Here is a 5,832-nt window from a genome sequence, read left to right on the forward strand (position 1 = left end):
CCTTGAGATTCACGTCGGTATAGTGTCATATTTCAAACCAACGTGAAAACAACATGAGAGGAAAGCTTTCGGAGTCCTGCGGGGGGATAGAGGCGTACCAGGACTCGGGCATTAGGGTGCGAATCATATATCAGCCCCGGGGTTGATTCTTTGTCGTAAGAACGACTGACCTCAGCCAACCGGCGATGTCCGAAGCGTCGAGGACTCCTGCCGTATCTGTATTATAGTACAGAACTGTCAGTCTTAGCGTCCTACGAGTTTCACTAGCCTTTGCGATTTATGGATTTTACAGCGGTCGAGGATCACTGTAAAATGTAAGTCAAGTTAAGTGATAAATAGTGTAATAAGTATGAGTTTTGCTACACATTCCGTATACATCATAGGGAACCTCCGGCAATGTACCGGATAAACTTACATAAAATACGAAGTAGCAGTAACCAAGGTCTTACTTACCCTTATCATGAATTACGTATAAAGACCATTTGGTGACTTTTCAAGCCCTACTTCCACGAGACTGGAAGAAACAGTTATAATGACATACTGATAAAAAAAAAACATATATAACCTAATTTCTCTTAACAGGGCCTGGTAGTATGAACTAGAGCAGGTGATGCTATTTCACTTATATGCTCTCGACTACAATAATGGTGGTAATTGGAATAGGAGCAAAGACTTAACAAATTAACCAGTGTAGCGTGTAACAACATTGTCTGTAGAACTTGGCGATCATTATACAAGTCTGATCAGATCGGTCATATCTATTGGGCTCTAGAGCTGTTCTGGCCCTAACCGAACAGTCCTTTTAATGGGCCAGTATAATTATTACTGGATATTAGCTATTACTGCTCTCTGTGGTTAATATCAAGATTGGGTACATTCCAATAGGAAAAATACCGATCCATCTAAACCATTTCGTCTTTTCATCTCAGACAGTTGACATACATATTCTGTATTTCATTTCTCAGCAGTGTACGTCAACGCAGACTAAACATTGTGGAAGGCAATAAACAGACATTGTAATCAGCGTGTATTATAATAACAGAAAGCGACCAGCTGGGTTGTAGTCTCGAAGCACCACGTGCCTGGCTCTCGTTCCCCAGGCACTACTCTTGGGTTTAGTCAATGGGTCTAACCACGAGGGAGATAAACCCCACCTTTTAGGGTTGCAGAGCTAGATGATGACACTGAAGCCGCGGCTGGACCCATAAGTGGGCAATATATAACATCACGTGAGGAGGGCGCGGCGGTTAAATACGACTTGGCAACAGGACTTACGCATGCCGTTTTGAGGTTATTGAATGTGATAATAACATGATTATTGGTAACATAAGAACAAGGATAATGATTGTGAGAATGATGATAAAATAAAAAATAAGAATAATAATGATAATATAATGCTAATAACGAGCATAATGATAATGATATTAGTAATAATAATACTAAGAGTAATGATAATAAAAGTAAGAGTAGTGATAATAATACTAAGAGTAATGATGATGATACTAAGAATAATGATGATAATGATAACAATGGTAATGATAATAACAATTATTATCATATTCATTATATTCATCGTGTGAGGCCTTAGAAACAGAATCATTATGGAATCTGGAAAATTTGAAAAACTGAAGAGAAAAAAAACAGGAGAAAATTATTAAAAAGAAAAAAGAAAAAGAAAAAAAACAAACAAAAAAACACAAGGGAAAGTATTCGAAAAATGACAGAAAATGGTCAACATTATTTAAATGAAAGAAAACGTAACAGGCCTATGTCCTGATTCTTGCATGTAATTACAGAGGTCGCCCCCAACCTTTTCCAGCTAGCATGCTATTATGTATCATTTTTCATATATTCATCTCAGTCGAAGACTCAGGTCTAGAGTTGCAATAATTATATGCCTTTGCTTATGAAATTCGGTCGCGCCCTTTGTCCACATACAACTTTTGTAATGAAATTTAGGAAGAGTCCTTTACAATAAAAGCTATTCAAATGACTTATCAACTAATTCATAATAATACCGTTCATTTACTTTGGTTATAACATACCAAGTTCACTGAAGAACGGTAAGTTTCTTAATTAAAAGGAGACAAAGTTAATAATGTGAGGAATCGATATTTGATTTTCAGCCAAGTAATCATGTTACTTTTAAACCGCGACGGAATATATTTCTTATTATTCGTTGGTCTTCCTTTTTACATTATTTGACGATAGATGGATATATTTTGTCTCCCTCTTTCTTCAGCCATTCTTCCATCTTCATATTTAATAGACATTTTTCAATATTTTTTTTCTTCCATTTTTTATGATTCGATAATACTGCATTTATGTATATATATGTATATATATGTATGTATATATATGTATATACATACATACATATATATGTATGTATGTATGTATGTATGCATTTATGTATACATATATATATATATATATATATATATATATTTCTCTCTCCCTCTCTCCCTCTCTCTCTCTCAATTTTTACCTTTCGATAACATAACTCTCTTCTTCTCTTTTCTTCCCTTCCCTTCCTTCAGTCCCTCCTCCCTTCTGCCTTCTTTCACTGGCTTCTCTTCCCTCCCTTCCTTCCTTCCTCCCTCCCTCCCTCCCTTCCTTCTTCCCTCCCTCCCTCCCTTCTTTCCTCCCTCCCTCCCTTCCTCCCTCCCTCCCTTCCTCCCTCCCTCCCTTCCTCCCTCCCTTCCTTCCTCCCTCCCTTCCTTCCTTCCTTCTTCCCCCCATCCCTCCCTCCCTTCCTCCCTCCATCCCTCCCTTCCTTCCTCCCTCCCTCCCTTCCTTCCTCCCTCCCTCCTTTCCTTCCTCCCTCCCTTACTTCCTCCCTCCCTCCCTCCCTTCCTTCCTCCCTCCCTCCCTTCCTTCCTCCCTCCCTCCCTCCCTTCCTTCCTCCCTCCCTCCCTCCCTCCCTCCCTTCCTTCCTCCCTCCCTTCCTTCCTCCCTTCCTTCCTTCCTCCCTCCCTCCCTCCCTCCCTCCCTTCCTTCCTCCCTCCCTCCCTTCCTCCCTTCCTTCCTCCCTCCCTCCCTGCCTTCCTCTCTCCCTCCCTCCCTTCCTCCTTCCCTCCCATCCTTCCTTCCTCCCTCCATCCCTCCCTTCCTTCCTCCCTCCCTCCCTCCCTCCCTTCTTTCCTCCCTCCCTCCCTCTCTTCCTTCCTCCCTCTCTTCCTTCCTCCCTCCCTTCCTTTCTTCCTTCCTTCCTTCCTTCCTTCTTCCCTTCTATCCTCCCTCCCTTCCTTCCTTCCTCCCTCCCTCCCTCCCTCCCTCCCTTACACCCTCCCTCCATCCCTCCCTTCCTTCCTCCCTCCCTCCCTCCCTTCCTCCCTCCCTCCCATCCTTCCTTCCTCCCTCCATCCCTCCCTTCCTTCCTCCCTCCCTACCTCCCTCCCTTCTTTTCCTCCCACCCTCCCTCCCTCCCTACCTTCCTTCCTCCCCCCCTCCTTCCTCCTCTCTCCCTCCTCTCCTCCCTCCCTCCCCCCCTCCTCCTCCCTCCCTCCTCCCCTCCCTCACCTCCCTCCACCCTCCTCCTCCTCCCTCCTCCCTCCCCTCCTCCCCCCTTCCTTCCTTCCTCCTCCTCCCTTCTCCTCCCCTCCTCCCTCCTCTTTTCCCTCCCTTCCCTCCTCCCCCCCCTCCCCCCTTCCTCTCCTTCCTACCTCCTCCCCCTCCCTTCCCTCTTCCTCCCTCCTTTCCTCCTCCCCCTCCCTTCCTTCGTCCCTCCCCCCTCCTCCCCCCCTCCCCTCCCTCCATCCCCCCTTCCTTCTCCCTCCCTCCCCCACCCCCTTCCTCCTCCCTTTCCCTCCTCCCCCCTCCTTCCTCCTTCCCCCTCCCTCCCTTCCTTTCCCTCCCTCCCTTCCTCTCCACCTCCTCCCTCCCTCCTTCCTCTTTCCCCTCCTCCTCCTATCCTTCCTCCCTCCCCTCACTCCCTTCCTTCCTCCCTCCTCCTTCCTCCTCCTTTCTCCTCCCCCCTCTCCTCCCTCCCTCCTCCTTCCCCTCCTCCCCTCCTCCTTCCTCCCTCCTTCCCTCCCCCCCCTCCCTCCCTTCCTTCCTCCACCCTCCCTCCCTTCTTTCCTCCTCCCTCCCTCCTCCTATTCCTCCTCCCTCCTTCCCTTCCTTCCTCCTTCCTCCTTCCTTCTTCCCCTTCCATCCTCCTCCCCTCCTTCCTTCCTCCCCCTCCCTCCCTTACCCCTCCCCATCCCTCCCTTCCTCCTCCTCCTCCTCCTTCCTTCCTCCTCCTCCCCCTCCTTCCTTCCTCCTCCCTCCCTCCTCCCTCCCTCCTCCCTCTACCTCCCTCCTCCCTCCCTCCTCCTCCTTCCTCTCTCCTTCCTCCTCCCTCCTCTCCCTCCCTCCCTCCTCCCTCCCCTCCTTCCTCCTCCCTCCCTCCCCTCCCTCCCTCCTCCTCCCCTCCCTTCCTCCTCCCTCCCTCCTCCTTCCTCCCTCCCTCCCTCCCTTCTTCCTTCCTCCTCCTCCTTCCTCCTCCCTTCCTCCCCCCCTCCTTCCTCCCTCCCTCCACCTTCTTCCTTCCTCCCTCCCTCCCTCCCTCCCTCCTCTCTTTCCCCCCTCCCTCCCTCCCTCCCTCCCTCCTCCCTCCCCTTCCCTCCCTCCTCCTTCTCCCTCCCTCCCTCCTTCCTCTTCCTCCTCCTTCCTCCCTCCCTTCCTTCCTCCCTCCCTCCTCCCTTCCTCCTCCCTCTCCTCCCTCCCTACCCCTCCCTCCATCCTTCCTTCTACTCCCTTCCTTCCTCCTCCTCCCTCCCTCCCCTCCTCCTCCTCCCTTCCTTCCCCCCTCCTTCTCCTCCCTCCCTCCCTCTCCTTCCCTCCCTCCTTCCTCCCTTCCTTCCTCCCTCCTTCCCTTCCTTCCTCCCTCCCTCCCTCCCTCCCTCCCTCCCTTCCTTCCTCCCTCCCTCCCTTCCTTCCTCCCTCCCTCCCTCCCTCCCTCCCTCCCTTCCTTCCTCCTCCCTCCCTCCCTTCCTTCCTCCCTCCCTCCCTCCCTTCCTTCCTTCCTCCCTCCCTTCCTTCCTCCCTCCCTCCCTCCCTCCCTCGCTTCTTCCTCTCTCCCTCCCTTCCTTCCTTCCTCCCTCCCTCCCTCCCTTCCTTCCTCCCTCTTTCCCTCCCTCCCTTCCTCCCTCCCTCCCTCCCTTCCTTCCTCCCTCCCTCCCTCCCTTCCTTCCTTCCTCCCTCCCTCCCTCCCTCCCTTCCTCCCTCCCTCCCTCCCTTCCTTCCTCCCTCCCTCCCTCCCTTCCTTCCTCCCTCCCTCCCTTGCTTCCTTCCTCCCTCCCTCCCTCCCTTCCTTCCTCCCTCCATCCCTCCCTTCCTTCCTCCCTCCCTCCCTCCCTCCCTGCCTTCCTCCCTCCCTTCCTTCCTCCCTCCCTCCCTCCCTCCCTCCCTCTATACCTCCCTCCCTCCCTCCCTCCCTTCCTTCCTTCCTCTCTTCCTTCCTCCCTCCCTCCTTCCCTTCCTCCCTCCCTCCCTCCCTCCCTCCCTCCCTTCCTTCCTCCCTCCCTCCCTTCCTCCCTCCCTCCCTTCCTCCCTCCCTCCATCCCTTCCCTCCTTCCTCCCTCCCTCCCTCCCTCCCTCCCTTCTTTCCTCCCTCCCTCCCTCCCTTCTTCCCTCCCTCCCTCCCTCCCTTCCTTCCCCCCTCTCTTCCTTCCTCCCTCCCTCCCTTCCTTCCTTCCTTCCTTCCTTCCTCCCTCCCTTCCTTCCATCCTCCCTCCCTCCCTTCCTTCCTCCCTCCCTCCCTCCCTCCCTTACACCCTCCCTCCATCCCTCCCTTCATCCCTCCCTTCCTTCCTCCATCCCTCCCTCCCTCCCTTCCTTCCTCCCTCC

This window comes from Penaeus chinensis, chromosome 17 (assembly GCF_019202785.1).
Source record: "Penaeus chinensis breed Huanghai No. 1 chromosome 17, ASM1920278v2, whole genome shotgun sequence".
In the NCBI taxonomy this organism is placed as follows: Eukaryota; Metazoa; Arthropoda; class Malacostraca; order Decapoda; family Penaeidae; genus Penaeus; species Penaeus chinensis.